The sequence below is a fragment of the Sciurus carolinensis genome, chromosome 2 (genome assembly GCF_902686445.1).
Source record: "Sciurus carolinensis chromosome 2, mSciCar1.2, whole genome shotgun sequence".
Taxonomy (NCBI): domain Eukaryota; kingdom Metazoa; phylum Chordata; class Mammalia; order Rodentia; family Sciuridae; genus Sciurus; species Sciurus carolinensis.
The window spans coordinates 15,158,434-15,179,806 of NC_062214.1; the positions used below are offsets into that span (position 1 = coordinate 15,158,434).

Consider the following 21,373-nt stretch of genomic DNA (forward strand, 5'->3'; position numbering starts at 1 on the left):
CCTGTGAGGGAGGGCAGGGGACAGGGCAGTGGTGGAGCTCAGTGAGGACAGGATCAGTTGGAGACTCGCTTCTCGCAGCTCTAGGGTGTGAACTGCACTGCAGAGTGAGTCCCAGCTTGGAGCAAGGGGTGGCCTTTTGTGGTCTCTGCAAACTGGTCACTGGCTATGGGTGGCCCTTGGGGGATATGGGGAGATATAACCTTCTGAGCAAGGTGGCCCGCACTGGGCCAGGGACAATATCCAGAGGACCCACTGTGAGCCATCTGCAGCCAGTGCTCAGCACTGGGGACAGCTGGCCATTTTTTAAATTGAACAATTTATTAGGATATATTTACATGGTGAAAAACTCCAAAAGTACAAATGGCAATGCGGTGAGAATCCTCCTTTGTACCCCTCCCCGGGTCACCTGCTGCCCTCCCCTGAGGAAGTGCACCTCCCAGCTTCCTGGGGTCCCCGAGACAGTCTGCACATGTCCGTGTTACAGTCAGCTCCCCCACACTGACAGCATGCTGCCCTGCCCCCAACTTTCTCGTGCGTCCTGGAAAGTGCTTTATGTCAGGACATAATTCTTCCCATCAGGACCTGGAGTTCCGTACTAAGGAGGGAGCGTACCTTGGCCGGCTGAGCACATTAATCCACTGATATGGACTACCTGGGCAGTAACCGTCGCCAGGTAGGGAGTGACTGGAAGAGGTGGGTCACTGGGGTCATGTCTTTGGGCTTTATATTTTGTCCTGGTGAACAGAGCTCTCTGTTTCCTGATTACCGTGTCCCGAGCTGCTTTGCTTCTCCACACTTTCTGCCATGAGGTTCTGCCTCACCTCCTGGGCCCAGAGAAATGGAGCTGACCATCTATGGACTGAGACCTCTGAACCTCAAATAAACTTTTCCTCCTCTAAAAATTGTTCTTGTCAAGTTCTTTTGGTCAGAGAGGCAAAAGAAACTGACTAAAAATACCACGTTCTTTGCTTACAGCTGGGTTCCCCTTTTAAATTAGAGGCTCCCGAGAGTCAGGAATCTTAGTCTGCCTGTACACGGAGGCCTCCCAAGCTCTGAGAATAGCGCGTGGCCCAGAGTAGATGCTTAATGAACGAGTAAAGGAGCCAATTCCGACAAGCAGAGAGTTCCTAACAGGCCAGGCTTCCATCGAGCAAGTGGAACCCGGCTACACATCTCAACAGCACAGATGGGCAGTGTTCTTGATGATCAGCAAAAGAAAAGACTGTGCCACACCTCAAGTCAGGACACTGACCCCACGTGCAGGGTTCTGCCCACCAGACCACAAGGCCTGCTCAGGCCACTTCCTGCAGGAGGACCGCCTCCTCCCGCTGTCCCTCTCACGGCCCAGTCTGTTCCACATCTGTCACATGCCCCAGCGTAGCAGTAATGTGGGGGTTGGAGCTGAGTCCTGGTCACCTCTGAACATCAATGACTGGCAGAGGCTGGCATCAGGAAAGGGACTAGGAACTGGGGAGGGTGGAAAAACTTCCAACAAAAGCTCCTGGGAACCACTTGATTTGTCACCATGGCCACTGAGCCAGCTTTGATAAAAGCAAAATCTTTTCAAAAAGGATACATACTGTATAAATCTATCCTAACAGAATAACTGGAAATGGAGGAGGATGAAGTTTAACTGGGCAGTAGGAACCAAGGGAAGGTTTAGTTAGAAGCATAACAAGATGTGACAAAGGAACAGAGAAGAAAGGTGTCCTCAAAACCTGTGTAACAGTTGCCACTTGTTAAACACTCCTGACATGCACAGAGGGCAGTGGACACAGAGCTGGCGAACGCAGGAATACACCTGGACAGAGAGATGGCTTCACAGAGAGGATCTCATCTGAGCTACACAACAGCCTGACGGAGAAAGTTCTTTTCCCTGGAGGAGGGTAGCCTTGCCAAAGGTCACACACTGGAGGGAAGACGGGGCTCAAGTGTCATTTTCTGCTTTGCTTTCTCTTGCTCCACCTCCCCATGAGGCTGTGAGCCCTTCACAGCAGAGACCAAGGCCCATCTGGATCCTTCCATGCAGCCAACCATTAGCCCAGGGCCTAGCCCACAACAGCTGCTTGACAATGCGTCCGCGGCTCAGGAGAGGGAGGAACTGCCTACTGTGAGCGGTGGGCTCTGGCCTCTGAAGGAAGACCCTGGACTGGGAGTCGCAGGAGCCAGCAGCGTGGAATAGGCAAGGGGCTGGGATAGCGGACTCCTGGGAGGTCTCCAGGTGTGACTCTGGTGACACTCCATTCACTCGTTTGTCCAGCTGGCATCTAAGGAGGACTTGCTAGTGCGCATGGCCTGGGGATTACCCTTAGCCCTCCCTGCAGGGGACTCTTTCTGGGAAAGAACTTGTAAGCCAAGGAGGAGGTCGCAGAGTTGCCTCTTCCTGCAGACACAGCAGGGTGGCCTTACCCTGCACATGTGCACAGATGGGACACGTGTCACACCCACCCAGTGGACGCTGAGGTGAACACGAAGGCATGTGACCTATGCAGTGTGCACAAGCACGCACACGCACCATAAACCAAGCACTTAGGCACACATGTCCCATGGCCACGGGTGACACCAACCTGCACAAACCAACGTCAGGGCAGAACAAGCGCGCATGCCTCAGAGACGCTGAACGTGGCTGGTGCACAACACAACGGGCACACGCAGGAGAGGAGCGTCGGCAGACACGTGCAGGCACACCATGCCTCTGAACCGCAGGTGTAACCACACCAGGGTGGACGCAGACACACGCCCCACGTGCACACAGAGACGTGCAAAGCGAAGGCACACAGGAACAGAAACCCCGCGCCTATTTCACAATTTATCAACCTCTCAGCCAAAAATCCTTTTTCACACCACACAACCTTCTGCATGCTATAAAATGAGAAGGAAAAAAATGTAGGCAGAAACAACAGCCTAAGAATTGCCATGAAACATCAGGAGAACATCCTCTCGCCACTGACTGGAATAGATTAATTTTCCCCATTTCATATTCTAATTATAATTCCTTTTCCCACTGCCATCTTCAGTCCTCATTACAGCTGGAAGATTGTGCTGCAAAAGCCAGGCCTTCATCTTCTCTTCCCAAGAGTTTTGTCATGGAAATGAGTTTTGGAATCTGAAAGAACCCACATTTTTGCAAATATCGAATGTGTGGGGATAACCCTTTCATGACGGCCACCAGGGACACGGCTCACGGAGGCTTCTAAAACGTCGGTCTCCCCTACACTGTGTGGTTCCCATCGGCGAGCGGGGATCCTGGGCCCCTACTCCAATAGTCATCCCCCAACCTAAGCACACCATCTTCTCCCTGCCCCCAAGGATGTTTTTGGTTTTGTTTCATCTTAAAGGAAACATAGCATAAATGCATGGCCAAGTGAAGAGGGAAAGAGCCCTGATCTTAGAGTCAGAGCCCAGCTCCCTCTGTTCCTCCTCTGGGCAAGTTCCTTCATGGCTCCAGGCCTCAGTTTCCTTGTTCCTCTCACCCATGGAGCCACTGATTCATGATGGATATAAACTAAATATCTGTGGGATGGACATGTGTGGTAAGTGGGCACATGAAAGGGGTAACAGGAATAGATGATGGGATGAATGAGAGGGTGGATGGGTGGATACATAGATGAATAATGGATGGGTGGATGGATGAATGATGGATAGATGGATGAATGCAGATGGATAGATGGATGGATGGATGGATGATGGATTGATGGAAGAATGGATGATGGCTAGATGGATGGATGATGACTAGATGGATGATGGATGATGGCTAGATGGATGGATGGATGATGGCTAGATGGATGGATGATGGATGGATGGATGATGGATGGATGGATGATGGATGATGGATGGATGGATGGATGATGGCTAGATGGATGGATGATGGATGGATGGATGGATGGATAGATGGATGATGGATGATGGATGGATGGATGGATGATGGATGATGGATGGATGGATGGATGATGGCTAGATGGATGGATGATGGATGGATGGATGGATGGATAGATGGATGATGGCTAGATGGATGGATGATGGATGGATGGATGGATGGATGGATGGATAGATGGATGATGGATGATGGATGGATGGATGATGGCTAGATGGATGGATGATGGATGGATGGATAGATGGATGATGGATGGTATAAATTAGCACTGTCCAATAGAAATGTAATGTAAGTCATAAATGTGAGCTATGTGGAATTTTAAATCTTCTAGTATTTATAGTTTAAAAAGTAAACATAAACAAGAGAAATTATTTTAATGATGTATTCATTCCAACATATTTGCAATGTTATAATTTCAACATGTAATCAGTATAAGCTCTTAATTGTTAATGAGATGGTTTATGAATGGGATGAAGGAATGATGGATGGATGGATGATGAGTGGATAGAAGGATGATAGATGCATGGATGGACACATGGAAAGCATGGATGGGTGGGTGAGTACATGGGGAGCTAGATTAGATGTCTGGGATGAGAGGAAGGAGCAGATGAATGGATGGATGAGAAGACAGCTGAATGAGTGTTAAGTGAAAGGTGTACGGGAAGATTATTGGGATGGGGGATAAGATAAACAAATGAATGGCTGGGTTTGGATGCACAGAGAGATGCCTGGATGGGCAAGTGACTGGTAGACAGAATGAAGGAATGAGTGGGTTGGTGGGCAGATAAGTGGGTATTTTCTGGTATTTTCTGTTACTCTAGGTACACTTTCCCTGGATAATGTCATGGTTTCTCAGGGTTGCAACATGTCACCAACTCTTAAATCTTCATCTTTTTTTTTTTTTTTTTTTTTTAAATCTTCATCTTTAGCTAAGTCATCTCCAAATCTCAATGTGCAGTTTCCCTCGGACACGTCTCTCCCATTTGGCTTATTGGCACCTTGAATTCGACACCTCCCACCCTGAGCTCCTGACATGTGCATGGACTTACTTCTCCTGCACTCCCTTATCATACAGAAGGTGGGACCTTCCACCCAATCACGTCAGGATGCCTACAGGACTCTGGACTCCTTTCCTCCTGCATCCCCTGATCCAATCACGTGACAGAACTTTCTGCTCCGCCCCTCCACTGACCCATCCTCCCCCTGACTCTCACCAGTGGCCTTCGGGTCCTCACTTCACTCCTCAGATCAAATCCCTGCCTGGGACTGCACCTCACCTAGGCTTGTATCCAGGACCCTCCACGGCAAGCAGTCCCGAGCCTCAGCTCCCAGAGTCCTTGACATTGTGCCCTTTCCCTGGCACACTGCCCCTTTGTCAACCAAGAACACTCTCCTCCTTTCTCTACTTACTGAAATCCAACTCTTCCTAGGTTCACATTTTCTCTGGCAAAATGTTCCATCTCACAGTCTTGTTTTTATAAATCCATATTCTTGGGTCCTTCTAAGATCAGCTTTGGACTTGGTTCGCTTCTGCATAGTGTGACACACTATGTCATACAGACTCCTGAGTCTGAGTATTGGTTCCACCACATACTGGCTGTGTGCCCCTCTTGCCTTAGTTTCCTCACGTGTGGGGCAGGGACATGGCAGGAACGGTTCCCAACTCCCAGGGTTCATAATCTCTGTTAACAGCCATCTGCTGTGAGTTCATGTCTGTAACAATGTCTAATAGAGTTAACTCTTCTTGGCAAATGCTGAGTAAGTGTTCCCTGTTTTTGTCATTATTTGTTGAACTCATGACCCCTTAGCAGTCCCCACCCCTCCATCTAGCAGACGACCTTGTCTCCCACATCTCTGAACACCGAGGCCATCGGCCGTCCCCCCTGCTCCTTAGCCCTCCCCAGATATTTGCCTCACACCCTCCTGACTTCTTTCCCTTAGTCTGAAAGGTGCGGCACCTCCCTTCTGTCCAAGGTCAGCCCCTCTGCCTTGACCTGTTTCTCCACGTCTTCGCCCGACTCCTTCTGCTTCTGCTTCTAAGATCTAACTGGAATGTGATGAAGCACAGTGAGATCAGCCACTGCCTTTGCTGGATCACGTACAAGGACCCTTATGTGCCAAGGAACAGGTTCCCAACCACTGGGCATTTATAATAAGTGAATACTGTCACTGGCCCCCTGGGAATTCAAAAACTTGAGTAAATAACCACAAGACACTGAAAAGAGATAAAAGCAAAGAGACAGGAGGTCACAGAGTGGGCAATGGCCATTGGTCCACTGGTACCTAGTGAGTGCTATGCCAGGTGTTGGGCTCCATGCCAGGCACACCAGAGAGATGGGGACAGCCCTGCCTTCACGAGTCTCCAGCGACACGGACAGTCCCTCAGCTTCCTGCCTGTTCTCTAACTCTGCAAAGGAGGAGATGGGCCAGTCTCTGTCCACATTCTGTGTCCTAAGCCACAAAACCAATGATCACAAAACCAGTTTAAGGTCCATTCTGACGGGCCAGTAACAGCTTTGCAATCACCCAGCCTTTGAAAGCCAAGTGATCCGTAGGCGCCCTACTCCAACGGCCACGGGTCCACAGCTGGGGACACCCAGCCCCAGAGCCTCCGACTTCTGAATGTCCTATCCCAGGACTCAGGCTTCCAAGGTGCTGCAAAGACCAGCTCTCGCTTGATTTGGAAAGACGAGCCGTGTGACATACAGCAAGGAATTCGGCTTCTTGATTCGGATATTAAATTTGGCCTCATCTGACACCTGTGACCAGAGCCAGGATGAGGTTAGCACAGAGCGAGGAGGAGGCACCCTGAAGATAGTGACTGGGAGGCTGCAGGACACACAGAAAGCAGACAGCAAAGAACATCGAACGTGACATCGAAGGCTGCTAGGAGCACGGCCAGTGAGCACCGACTGTATACCAGGATGAAGAGGACCAGAGTGAGCCACGGGCCTGGGAAGCCTCGGGCTCAAACAGACCAGCCTGTGTGCCCAGCTCCTTACCCTGGAGCTGTGCCCTGTCACCTCACTGGAACCCCAAGGCTGCCACAACCAGCCCACAGTAGAAATGAGCAAGGCGAGGCCCAGGGTGGTTGGGAGCTTGCCGAAAGCCAGTCAGCCCTCCTGAACTTGGCCTTGACCCCAGGTACCAAAGCAACAGTTGTTCTGAAGAAGCTGCTGCTCCTCCCCTCTGCACAGAGACATAGATCAAAGACCAACGATGCACAGCCCTCAGCCCAGCTGGTCACAGAGCCCCAGAGATGCGCCTCACGGAGATCTAAAGGGGAAACAATCAAAGCAGCAGGTCCTGCTCCTGCCGGCCCCTCGCGGGCTGTGAGAACGCTCACGCTGCACAGATAAAGCGCAGCTCAAAAGACAGAGGCAGGGAAGGTGGCAGCTGCAGCGTGGGCCCCGCTGAGCGTGCGGTTTCACGTGAGAGGCTCACGTGAGATACGCATCAGGACCAGGGAGACGCCGGGGCGGGGCGGCGGGGCTGCAGGATGAAGAGGACCAGAGCGAGCCACGGGCCTGGGAAGCCTCCGGCTCACACAGACCAGCCCGCGTGCCCAGCTCCAGGCCCTCACCACCCGCCAAGTGCAAGAGCACCCAGGTCACAAGCACGGCCCCCGTGCAGGGCTGCCAGACTCGAGTCCTGGGCTTACTGCTTTCATCCCATGGAACTATTGCTTTAACTAAATGACAGGGCCTCACTTTCCTCATCAGGAAAATGGGTATGACTGCCACGGGGTTAAATTAGTTAAAATATGGGAAGTGCTTCGCACATAGCCCAGCAGTGGAGGAAGGCACTCGATGACTGAACTCTTTCTTATTTTATTATTTAATCCTCAAAACAAGCCTGTCAAGTTGCTGGAACTCCCTCTCTTCTGTGGATGAAGAAACTGAGGTGCTTCCCACAAGTCTCTGAGGTCTTAAGCCTGCAAAAGAGGCCTGAGCCCTCTGCCCACTGTAAGGGATTTGAGATTCAATGGAGGTCTGTCAGAAAGTCCACCTGAGGGTTTCCTGTTTCCCATGATGATGGCTTTTAGACTTTGCTCCTGACATATCAAATATAATTTTCTCTCCAATAATGTTTTGCTCCTGATGGATGTTTTTGCTTTGCTGGGGCATCCTTATTCTGCCCACTTGGAAACCCAGCACTATGATTGAGGCTCAGAGAGGTTAAGGAATCCACCCAAGGCCACACAGGCCATGCCCAGGCTGAGTCTGAAGTCCAGGATGTTGGCCCCCAAAAGTCCACACTGGGTTCCCACCTTGACTGCATACAGGCTGTGTGACCCAGAGCAGGTGACCTCCCAACCCTTGAGCCTGAGCCTTATCCACTCATAGAAGGAGGGAGGTAAGCCTGGGCCCAGCCTGCCAGAGCGGCTAGGGATGTGCCTTGTGAGCAAGCCCAGTGCTGTAGGTCTCAGCAGGACCCTTGTCCCCACTGCTGACAGGAGTTGGTGTCACTTGTTTCTAGTCAATAAAAGACATCAAGAGGTAAAGCAAAAATAGGCAGTCATTACCAGGGACAAGTGCCACCAGGTTCCTGGCTCCTCTGGAAGGTGAGATCACTCTGCCCACTTCTCAGAAGTGGCCTGGCCTGGCTCTAACAGTGCTCCTTCTAGACATGTGCTGTCCAGAATGGTGGGCACCAGCCACGTGGCCACTGAGTGCTTGAAACACGGCCCGCCCACGCTAGGACGTGGGTAAGGGTAAACTGAGCAGAGGAGCTCCAGACCCAGAACAAACAGAATGCAAGACGCCCCAACGCCTGATCCTGCTCCCATGTCGGCGGGACACTGCGATGCCTGTGCTAAGGAAAAGCGTCGTGAAAGCTGTTCTTCCTGGGTCTTTTACGCTGATGACCACACACGTGGTTTGCATTACATCTCTATTGGACAGCAATGGTCTGGATGCGGCCCCAGCCACTGTCTGTTCCAGATCCAGAACCGTGGACACAGAAGAGCCAACATCAGCAACAGCCAAGTCCAATTCTGTGTGCATATGGGGAAACTGAGGCCCACAGAGGGAGAGAGACTTGTTTAAGGCAACAGTCTGGTAAAGGGGAATTCATTCATTCGGGGAAATGCTAACTGACATCCTCTGCGCGCTGAGTGACGGGACAGGGCAGGGAATAAAATAGGGGTCACATCCCAGTCCAAGGCTCTGCCCTGCTGCCAGCTTGCAGGCCAGCATGAGTGCACCTGGGGTTCCTGGCTTGGCCAAGTCACCCAGGGGCCAGGGCAGTGGGACTCAGCACCAGTCACCCATCTCCAGACAGGGGTTCAACCACAGCTCTGAGCCTGCAGGAGCTCCAGCTCCAACCCAGAGCAGATCCACTCCAAGGCCACTGGGTCCCACCACAGGGTACTGGCCAGCCGCCGCTGCCAACAGGGCCCTGGGCAGGGCAGCCCAGTGGAACAGCCTGGCAGCCTGTGCTTCCTTCCTGGTGCTGCCACTGGTAACTCACAGCGACTGCATTACCACAGATTTATGGCAAAAATCATCCTCTCTCTCAGCTCCATTTAAAGACATTTGGAGCTAGCTCCCATCCCCGATTATAAATCTAATTGCACATTCCAAACAGACAAGCGCTCATTAAGCTTTAATTATGCACATGTTGTTTTCAACAAACATTTTCATTTGGCCGCTGCGAGGGGAATGGATCCGAGGGGGCCACAGCCCGTGCTGGAGGGAGCTGGGGTTGGGAAGCTGGCAGGGCGGACCCAGAGGAAGCGCCCCAGGGGCAGGCCGGGACCCCATCAGATTGGGTTCATGACTCTGTGGCCTTCCACCTGGCTTCTGCCCTGGGAGAGCCCAACATGTGTGTTCTCAGCTGGTCCCTAGTCTTGTCTACTCTGATGCCAACGGGCCTCTCAGGAGCTGGGGTGGAAGGAAGATGGGGGCCCACAGCCCTGCTCCCACTCCCTCCCCACACTAAAGCTGGCACCCACTCTCCAGCACCATCTTCCCTGCCCTTATTCATCCACCCACTTAGTGCACAGTTATTTACAGAGCGTCAGCTGGTCAGTGAGGGGCCAGAGGGACCCATGACAGACGAGGCCTCCACGTGGTTCTGCCCAGGTCACTCTGCCACGCCCCAACTCCCCCACGGAGGCAGAGTCCGAAGTCCTCACTGCAGTCTTCAAGGCACGTGAGAATCTGCCCCGCCAGCCCGACCATCCAGACCAGCCTGCCTCCCATCCGGCACATTCCCACGTCTGCCATTCCAAGATGGCTCCGGCCTCCTGCCTGCGCCACGTCCAGGGCAGACCCTGCCAGGCCAGATCTCCTCTGAAACGCCTTTCTCCTCCCCTTCCACGCAGCTAATGCTCACTGCACTCCCATGCTGTCCTCTCCAGGAAGCCACTGCTGACGGTCACTGTCAGGCCAGAACACTGGTAAGTGTTCTGGGGACACTTACTAACACATCGAGAGGACCAAAGTGCCATAACAGATTGCCCCAAGAGTGTCCGCTAGGACCAGCATGTCCTGAGGTCCCAAGGGGTGAAAGGAGGGCACCTGGACCTGGTTTCCTCGTTTGCACCCAGAGGGCCTGAAGCAGGCGCTCTGGGGGTCCCTCAGCGGTCCCTCGGTTTCCATTTTGTGCCTCACCCTGGAGCCCAGCCTCCTTCTTCCCACCTGGAGAATGGGGAGGAGCTTCCCCCCGGAGCTGGTGGAGATCACCAAGGCAGGAAGAGCATGCGCAGAGATGGGGAGGCTGGGAACCCCAAGGCCAGTCCTCCCAAAGCTTTGGAAACACAAGCATATAAAACAAACGTGTGTTTTAAAATGGAAATCGAAATCCGTTCAGCAACAGATGGTCACCTGTTGTTTTAGAGCAGGTTCCCCAGAGACACTGAGGGCGAAATCCACAGGCAGAAGTCTGCCGGGGAGCGCCACAGGCAGTACCTGGGGAGAAGAGCCTCAGCTGCGGCGCGAGCAGCCACCAGCTGGCAGAACAAGTGTTCAGGCCCGAGGAGGAGCTGGCCACGTGCCACAGCGCCCACACAGCTTCGATGGATTATTCAGGGTAATGAACTTGTGTGACCTGGACACAGACCTTGCTACCTGCCAGGTACTCTTCACTGATTGAGAAGATTCATTCAGGTAAGCCTTAAAATCCTGTGGAGCAATTTAGCATGACTAGGGCTCCCATTTCACAGATGGGGAAACTGAGGTCAATTGAAGGTAAGCAGCTCGCCCAAGGCCACACAGCTAGTAAGTGGCAGAATCAGGATGCAGAACCAGGAAGTCACACTGCAGAGCCCCTGCTCCCAGAGCAAGACTAAGCCCCTTCTGGGGTCCTGCTCCGTTCCTTCCCACGTGAGGAACTGTCCAACTCCCGGCCGCTTCCCAGAGACTGCGGTCAGTGGTCTAGAGCCCTGGGTTGCCCCGCACTGCCAATATTTGTGCCTAACAATGATCTATCTTCTGAGCAGTTGGGAACAAGTCCCAAAAGTGATTCTTGCCAAAGACAATCAACTAAAAGCCGCCTGAGCGTACATGGAGTGGGGCTGTGGCATGGGACAGCGGGGACAGCAAGAGCAAATGAGACAGTGAAGAGCAGGTGATCTGGCAGCTATTTTCTCCCCAGCATTACAAACCAAGCCCTCCATCACGCACAAGGGCTTGCAGTGGTGGCAGGGAGATATGTCAACGACAGTGCTGGGTCGTGGGGCGGTTTAAAAAGAGAAGAAAAGAAAAAACAATCTTTTGAAATTGTAATTTGACCTAGAAAGGTTTTTCTAGGTCACCCGAACTTGGCACTTCTGCATCTAACCCCAAAACCTAACACAGACTAAGGACCCAGCTCGCTTCCTTCTGTGAGTATCAGATAACACAGGAAACGGTGTTTGTAAACACTGCTGATATATTTTTTAAAGTGCCACATTAAAATCAGCCTTTGGAGCAGCAGCAGAGAGAACGTTGGCGCGGTTCCACCCTGGAAGCAAGCTGGGTTCAAGTTTGGACTCTGCACTCAGCTTCTGTGTGGCCGTGGGCCAGAAAGGCCAGCTTCCCCCTCACCCCAGGCACCTGCCCAGGCCCAGGGCCACCCCTCTCTGGTTTTGACCACTGAGCCCTTGTGCCCCAGATCCAGGCTCTGTCTTGGAGATCCAGTGGGTGGGGGGTGGGTGTCCCTGTCCTAACAGATCTTCTCTCTCAGAAAACAGAGCAAATTGCATTCTAAGGCACAGCATGTGCCAGTGAGTTATTCTAACTCAACTTCACAACAGAGTCACCCAGTTTAAGGAAAATCATGCAGTGTCATGGTGGCCAGGTGTCAGAGACTTTTCAGTATTCCCGTGGGACACTGAGGCCAGGGCTAGTAGACGGCCCACAGTTATTGACCACAGCAGGTCACAAGTTACGACCTGCTATCCCCTGAGCCTATGCTTCCAGGAGAAGCAGGTTGGACCTGGTCACTATCAAAGCTGAAGGACGTGGACAGCAACCTATTCTCCCCAGTCCCAGACCAGACCGCCCACCCCATGATGTCCCCATGCAGGAGCCAAACTCTGAGGGGGACCTGGAACACAGGACAAGTCCCCAGGGAATTCTGGGTCAGCAGAGGGCCAGAGTGCACCAAGGCCAGGCAGCTGGGAGGGAGCGAATCCTGGCATGTGTTTTGGGGAAGAGGAGCAGCTCCAAGTCCCCTGGGAGGTAGGGGACAGTGAGGAGGGGGACAGAGGAACCAACGAGCCCTGGAACACACTACAGGTGAGAATTGAAAGCATCATTCCAAGAGTGAGATGGAAGGGGTGCCTGGCTTGACCAGGAAGTAAAACATTCTATGACGCAACAATGAACTCCATGCGGTGGTGACATAAAGCGAGAACTCCGATTCACTGAAACAAGAACAGACCCAGGCAAGCGACGGAACTGCACCACACCCCCACTAGCCATGGAAACGCCGTGACAAAGGGCACGTGGACTCCACGCCAGGAGCAGTGTGATGTGCTTCGCGCGTGGCATTTCAGTCCATCTTCGCAACAACTCTGGGAAGGAGCGAGTAACCACCCATTTCACGGAGAAGAAGACAGGCTCAATGTGACCCACATGCTCACGGGTCACACGGCCAGAAAGTGACAAGGCCAGCTGCATAAGAACTGCTCTATTTTTGTCTCTCCTTTCAGAAAGAAAGAGACAAAGACCAATTATTTACTAAAGAGATTGAGGACAACAGGGTTATCCTGTAAAGGACCATCGCACTAGACACCCAGACGAGACACCCACCAAATCACACTCCAGCCAGATTAAAGAGTTAAGTGTAAAAAGGCACATTAGAGAGCAACAATCAGAAAACAGAAGAGAATGTTGATCAGCTCCGTGGAGGCGGCATAACGTCCTCAGCCCTTGAAGCAGTCGCAGAGGAAGAGAGATTGACAGATTCAAATATATATGCATTAATATCTTCTGTGGAAGGAAACACAATAAAACCAAAATGAAAAGGACATCAGACTAAGAAAATATCAGCAACGACTCGAAGACAGCTAATATATACGAAGTAGAAATGGCTCTGTCAAATTACACAGAAAGCAAGACGCCGATAGACAAAAAGACACAAGATTCAAACAGAAAAGTCACACGAGAGGCAATATTCCAAGGAACGCGTGCAGGCTGGGGGGACGTACGCTGGATTCACGGCAAATGGAGAAACGCACACGCGATAAACCCATTAAGAAACTAGGATGTTTCACACCCCTTCCGACATGGAAGCCAGCTTCCAGCTTACTGGCAAGCAATAGGGCGGCCACCACTGGGCAAAGAGCCAGTCAGGAGTAGGGGAGACAAGATCCAAGGCCACTGCCTGCTGCTGAGGAGTCCCCGCGCTGGCCGCACTGCCTATTTGACTCCAGTCACCCGGACTTGCTGCAAACAGCCTTCTGCTGTTAATGCCGGGGATGGTTCCCAAGTTGTGGGGCATGGTCTTTACCTCCTAAAGCCTGTGGCCTAGCAGGGGACAGGAGCAGGAGTTAGAATCTGGGTGAGTGATAAGTACACGGGGGCTTTGAGATGGGCCATGCATAAAAAGACCCTACAGGGGAGGTGGCTTCTAAGCAGCCCTCCCCAGGATGAGCAGAATTAGCCAGGCGGACGGACGGGAGAAGGCAGGGGAATATTACTGAAGGCCTCGGAGCAGGAGGAAAGGACCTGTGTATGGAGCGGGGAGGGGACTAAAGGCCAACGGGGCCACCCCGGGGAGCCGAGGCAGAGGCCTGGATTGTGCGCTGCAGTTGAGACGGTGGCCTCTGGCTTGCCGGTGGGGAGTGGTTTGGAGATGAGACCAGAGCCTGCCTAGGAAGCCAGGCAGAAGTGGTTGTGAGGATCAGGGGCCAGGAAACAGGACTCCCCGCAGAGCAGGCCGAAAAGGCGCACCGGGTAAAGCATTAGGAATAAAACAGTACGCAGAGACTCGAACGGGAAGTTTTGAGATGGACACAGGTTTGGAGCCAGAGGAAAACCCCAAGAGCCCAGGGGTTTTGCAGAATCAGGCACTGAGAGTCTCGGGGATGAATGAGCGTTGCTAAGAGCAAGGGATCAGCCGGGAGTCAGAGCGGGGTGGCTCACACAGGCCACAAACCCTAATTTCCTCTCCTTGGTCGCGCACACTTCCTTCTGATTTCTTTTTTCTGATGATTCATAAGAAAAAGCTTTTCCCCGTGTAAATTCATAGCAGAAATGTCTGGGCAGCCAGGTTACCCTCACCCCAAGTTCTAACCTCTGACCCCGGGGCCCCAGAACCCAACTTAACCCCAGGTGACGGAGAGGATGTGGGCTGCCGAGAAATACGCCAGGAGGAAGCAAGAAGAGGCTGCAGGCCCCGTGGAGACCGGGGTTCCAGAAGGGGCTTCAGGGGCAGCTCGCACCAGCCAGGACCCAAGCAGCTGCGGAACTCAGACTCTTTGGAGTTGAGAAAAGCAGTGATGTAAAGACGCCACAGCTGACGTAGCAGCTTCAGTGGGGTAATACCTGCCACCAAACGCGTTCGTCCTACAGGGGAACAGACCCGTGGACACGCGCACAGGGCACAGAGTGCCAGGCGACAGGGCAGGGCAGGCTTTGGGCCAACCGAGGTGGCAGGACGCCTACAAAACAACTTTTGGTTGTGGGGCTCTCTGGATTTTGGATATAGGAGTTTTCTCCTCCTCCTCCTCCTCATCTTCCTCCTCCTCCTCCTCCTCCTCGTGTGTGTGTGCACACGCATGCGTGTGCACTGCTGGGGACCCCACCCAGGGCCTCGTGCATCCTGGGTCAGATGAGGGATTTTCCGGCTGAAATGGTATGAATGTGCTGTCCCTCCCTGGGAGCCCACCCCTCTGCACGCCGTTGTACAGATGAAGAAACAGGCTCAGAAAGGTAAAGGAAGCTGTGAAGGTGTCGCAGCTCTAAGTGGCTGGCCTGGGAGGCGAACAGTCTGACATCTTCCCCAGCCCCTCATGGGTCCCTGGGGAGGCCGAGATGCCAAGCAGGTGCTCAAAATGCCAGGGAATGTGCGAGTGGGTTAAGAGCAGGTGTCACCAGAATGGCGTCATTCAGTGCCTGCAGACACGCCCCCACCCACGGCCCCTCCTCAGATGGTCCCCACCGGCAGGACGTCCGCCTCGGAGGCAGGTCCAGGAGCATCCGGACACCCTAGAGACCCAGAGCTCCGCACGTCCTCTGCACCCATCCTCAGGGCCGGGACACAGAGGCTCCAGGCAGACATGGTTCTTGTCCCCACAGGGCTCAGGGTCCTCCGCAGGAGCAGGCAATGAGCATGCCAATAGACAGTGGCTTCAAAGTGTCATAAATGCCAAGCAGAAAACAAGAAAGGGCAGAGGGGGAATGGAAAGAAACAGGCTCGACAAGGTCTCTCTCCAGAGGCGAGCGCCGAAGGAAGTGGGGTGCCATCAGGCAGTGATCAGGGGCACTTCAGACACAAGGTGGGGAACAGCAAATGCAAAGTCCCGAGGTCACATGGGAACAGAGGGACTGGAGCACTATAGGCAGAGGCTCAGGGTCAAGGATGAGATGAAAGGTCCCTAGAGCCAGGCCAAGGTACTTGGATTTTATCCCGGGGAAAGCCCTTGAGGGACTTGCGGGGGAGTCACATGCTCTGGTTTTCACATGCTGTGGTTTATATTTTGAAAGATGGTTCAGGCAGCCACATGGAGGACAGAATCCATGGGACACCCTCTGAGTCTCCGTTTTCTCATCTATAAATGGGTTCATGAGGTGTCTAGCCTAGGGTGGACCCTCAGAAGGTGGGAGAACAAAGACCAGGTTTTCCTGCCGAACCACACACCAGGAGAACCCAGTGTTAAGTCCTGCACAGGTGGTTTCCCTGCTTAAACTCCTCCAAGGCTTCGCTACTGGCCTTAGGAGCACTTGGTCCTAGGTCCTGTTTGGTCTGGTCCCTGCTCATTTGCCCAGTCCCATCCCTCACCCTCTCCAAATGGGCCTCTACTCTCCTGTCAACTGGGTCCCTCCTGGATGGTGCCAGGCCCTTTGCCCAGAGCACAGGTCTTTGCAGCAGCATCACCAGAGCCTCCAGAAGGCAGGGGAGGGTTGGTGCTGGATGAACACCCCCAGGACTGGCCCTCTCCCCGGCAACGAGAGGCCCAGGAAGTGGGGACCACATTAAGGGAGGACTCTGCACAAAAGGAAGGACAGAGGGATGTAAAAAGCAAAATCAACAAGACAGAGAAGGCTCCTGCGCACTGGGTTTGTTTCAAAGTACTTTCTGATTTAAGGTGAGGTGATAGTTTCCCGTGACTGCTGCAGCAAATCACCACAAACTTGGTGGCTTAAAATAACACCAATTATTCTCTTACAGTTCTGGAGGCCAGAAGTTCAAAATCAGTCTCACCAGGCTTTGGTCAAAGTTGCTCTGGAGGCTCCAAAGGAAGACGTGCTTCCTTCTCTCCTCAATTCCACGGCTTGGTCCACAGCCCCTTCCGCCATCTTCAAAGCACACACCGCTCCAAGCTCACATCACCTCCCCCGGCTCTGAGGCCCCCTGCATTCTCTGGTCAGGATCCTTGTAATTCCATTCAGATAACCCAAGATGGTCTCCCTACCTCAAGATCCTTAACTTACTGGCATCTGCAAAGCCTCTTTTGCACATAAAGATAACACAGTTTTCAGAGATTAGGAGCTGGATACATTTAGGGACACCACTCGGTCAACTGCAGGTAAGTTGACGGAGGCTATTGATTGACAGCGTCTCAGACTCCCCATGTTCCCCTCTCTTCTCTGGAGAAGACAGGGAAGGATGTGCCTGCTGTGGTAGTTTACTGCTGCTCACCAATATTGGGGTCTCCTCCCTAGCACAGGGGACACATGATCTGGGCTTCCTAGTCATTGAGCTAGTTGGGGTCAATAGGCTATGAGCAGAAACCACGTGACCCCTTCTAGGTGGAAGCACAGAGAAGCACACGTGAGATCCTCAGGTCTCTGTAAGACCAACATTTTCTGGAAGGGGAAGATCTGACCAGTTTGCAGCTCTGAGTGACTACAGGGAGCAGAGCCCAACCTCCGGCTTCTCTGCTGATTGTCATGGGACATGTAGAAGAGCAAAAATAAACCTCCCTTGCAATAAGCAACTGAGATTTTTGTGAGCTACTTGTCACTGCAGCATACCCAGCCTGATCTAACTAATCTACTCAATTAATGGGCTCAACAAACAGCCACTTACTGACCATCTACCATGACCCAAACACCTTACATCCTTGACATGCAATCCGCATAATCACTCAAGTATGGTCAGAATAATCTACTCCATTTTATAGGTGAGGACACTGAAACAGAAAGAGGTGGAGGTAACACACACAGTTTGGAAGCGGTAGAGCTGGAATTCAAGCCCAGAATAATGTGGTTCAAAGACAAACTTGGCTGTTGCAAGGTCCCTCCTACAAGGCACCAGAGGCTTCCAGAACCTTCTCTGGTCCCAGAAAGCTGTCACTTCAAGGGTCAGTGGGAGCCTCTGGTCAGAGCAGATGAATCCTGGTGCCAGAATCCCCAGTGACAAAGTGAATGCACCCCTGAGTCTTGCAGCCCTGCAAGTCCAGCTCAAACCCTTTATGACAGGCAGGCCAGTTCTTATTCACACCTCACGCATCCCTGTGCTGAAGAGCGTTTGCTGAGCACCTATTTGTGCCAGGTGCTGTCCTGGCCACCTGGAAAAGGGCAGTGAACACAGATCTCTGGAGAAAACAAGCAATGCTCTCAGTAAGTGAGCAGCTCTCCGAAGATTGTTCGCACTGTGGGAAGAAGCAGGGGTGGACGAGGTGGGGCACCGGGAGGACCTGCAAGCTGAAACAGGTGGTGGAGTTGGGTCTCAGGAAGGAAGTCACAGGAACAGGCTGCAGGAAGGCCGAGGGAGACCGCAGATGCCCGGGGAGAACATTCCAGGCAGTGGACAGCCTGTGCCAAGTCCCTACGTGGGAATGGCCATGTCATCCCAGTCAGCTAGGACAGGTCGGGCAGGCAGAGCAAGCGAGGGGGGACCAGGGAGGCAACTGGGGACGATGCAGCCCACAGATGGCACAGCGATTACCCCTCCCCAGAGGGAGGAAGCTGGCGCTTTTTCCACCCGCTTATCTGATGTGTGGCTGGAGGAGCCGGCAGGGCGGGCGTGGGGGCTGCACGCCTCGGCACATCTGAGGAACCTCAGCGGGGACCTGAGGCGGCTGACATCCGCTTGGCCTGCGGCTTCTTCCCGTGGCTTCCGCATCTCAGGTTGCCTGACGGCTGCTATTTTTGTTCCTGCTTGGGGTTGTGTGGTGCGTTCCTCTGTGCAGGGCCCTGGGGCTACTGCGCTTGGCCCCTCTTTGTGTTTGCTTTGCTTGGGGCAAATGGGAGAGGGGTCACTTCAATGTTCCAACTGGGGACACTTAGTGTCCAGCAAGTGGAAGAGAAAATTTATTAGATGTATCTCCTTGTCAGCTGTCATGACTTTCCAAGCTCAGAGAGGTTAGGTGGCTTGTCCAAAGTCACACAGCCACATCACACCACAGACCAAGGATTCTAATCCTGTCTAAGTCTAAAGGGCCTTAACTCGCAGAGAGTTCTTGCAATTGCTGCCCATATTAGTTCTCCCCAGTGGACACTCTGTGCTCCCCGGCTTTCCAGTAAGCATCAGAATAAAGGGGCATTGCCCATGGGTGACATCCTCCAAAGCGTCACCACAGATGGGAAGGACCATGACATGGAGAGAGGGGGCAATCAGGGCAAGCTTCTGGGAAGCCATGATGTTACCTGCAGGAACAAGCAGGGTGGAGGGTAAAGGAAGCACGTTTGGACAGAGAGGTCTGAAGAGGCCCGGCGGCTCGGTCAGCGAGCACAGGGCAGGACTCCGGAGGAGGCAGACCTGCAAAAAGTGAGATCGGCCTGGCGCCCCAGCCTCAGGGGCACATGAAGGGTGTCAGCATGGCCCCCCAACCCCTGCGGGTCAGGAGGACACCCAGCAAAAGGCGCTTAGGGGTCTGGGGAGGGATGAGCACCTCGGGAGCTCCCGGCGATTCCTCGCTACAGTGAGAGCAGACTCTAGGGGAGGGGTGGAGGCAGAGAGGCCTGGGAAGAGGGTCCTGAAGGCCCCCCGGCGACAGGAAGGACAGGTGACTGCACCCTGAAGACGCCGGCCGCAGGCGGCTCTGATGAGGGAGGCGGCAGAGAAAGGGTCCAGCCTGACTGCAGCGGTGGCCGAAGCTTCGGGGGTGAGGATGGGGAATCGAGAGGAGGCCGTGGAGCGTCCCTGCCTCCTTCCAGACGGGCCCTCTGGGGGTGGGGGGGGTGGGGACAGGGTCTCAACCGTCTTCACAGGCAGGGTAAGTGAGCTGCCGAGTCTCAGCTAGACACCGAGAGAGCGGGAGCGAACCCAGGCCCAGGGCTCCCGTCCCAATCTCATCTCCACCGACACCCATCCAGACCTCCGGCGCTCCCTGGAAAACGGCCCGGACCTGGAGAAGCTGGAGAAGCCCCTCTGTGAACGTGTGCGGGCCTCTGGCGCCACTGTGCCCGAGCTGCCTCCTCGGGCCAGGGTTCCATGACGCACCGGAGCAGAGGGGAGCTCGGGGAGGCCGCAGGCTAGCAAAGGAGATTAACGTGGAGAAGGGGCCTGCCGGCCTCTGGGGGCCCCCCACCCCCCGATTTCCAAGACAGTAGAGCAGAAGGAACTGCTGGGACCAGCCTGAATTATTTTCTGGAGGAAGTCAGAGGCCAGGTGAGAGCGAAGACCTGCCCGGCTCACCCAGCAAGGACTCAGGTGTCCCACTCCTGGGCACCTTCGCTCTTCCCAGAAGTATTCAGTGGGTGCCTACTAGGTGCCAGCCCATTTGCAGCAGACACACTGAATTCCAATCACAAGCTCCCCAGGAAGAGAGAACATTTTTATTTACTGAGCACAAACAATGTGCTTTATGTATCTTGTCCCATGTCATCCTAACAACCTGCCATTTTATAGACTCAGAGAGGTAAGGCGACTGATTTGAGGTCACACAGCAAGCAAGGAACAGTGCCATGGTTCAAAGCTAGGACTTAAACCTGGGTTCAGCTCCTGTTCTCTGGGCAGGGGGCAACAAGGGGTGGCAGCCCTCCAGCCACAGTCTCCCTCCCAAGGCCTTCCTCCCCTCCCTAGACTATTCTCCCGGGTCAGTAAGTCCTTTGATGAATTCCTTTCCCAGCTGGGACCCCCTGGAAATGACCAGAGACCCGAGAAATCGCTCTCAGCCAGGCCTTTCAGGGAACACGGAGCCTGGCTCCAGGCACACAGCCGACGTCTACAGCAACAGGAGCCTCAGCCTCCGCCTGACCCGAGCCATGTGCTGGGTCATTTGCACATCTAACAAGGCAACATGAATAAAGGTCCTTCTACACACTGGGAAACACGCGAGGCAGCGCGTGTGTGCCTGAGTGTGTGCACACACACATACACGTTCACACACAACCATCACAAGGCAGGCAGACAGGAATCAGGGTCCCATTTTATGGATGAGGAGACTGAGACTTGGAAGGAGATTTCCCGCTGTCACAGACTGTATTGTGCCACAGTGAAGCTGAAAAGGCAGCCCCTGACCAGATCCTGGCATGCAGCAGGCTCTGAGGGTCACTTCCTCCCTGCCAGCTGCACAGGGAGCCCTCTGGCAGCCCTGGGCCTACTGCCTCCTGCTGGCTTCCAGACCCAGTGTGGATGAGGAGGGGTCCTCCCAGGACAGCAGCTGATTCTTGGTGTCCCTCAGCTCCCCAGGGAGGGGAAACAGATCCTGGCAGGCAGCTTCCGTTCCTGGGATGCAGGTGCCCAAAGCCAGATCTCCAACAGTGACTGTGATAAATCCGAGCACCAGAAGAGGTCAGGCCTCCTAGATGGCTGGGTACAGAGCTGTCAATCGTAACGAGTCCCCAGCTCAGCCAACTCCCGGCACAGTCCCCCAGGCGCAGCTGGAAAGTGCCACTCATGTTAGGTATCTGCGTTCAAAATTTCCTCTGCTCCTTATGTGCAGGAGTCTCCCTTCGA

At 53.7% G+C, this 21,373-nt stretch overlaps 1 protein-coding gene across 3 annotated transcripts in view; it reads right to left on the bottom strand.

Annotated features, from left to right (window-relative positions):
• Window positions 1–21,373, bottom strand: part of Tox2 (TOX high mobility group box family member 2) — a 126,960-nt gene that overhangs the window by 79,381 nt on the left and 26,206 nt on the right. The window lies entirely within an intron of this gene.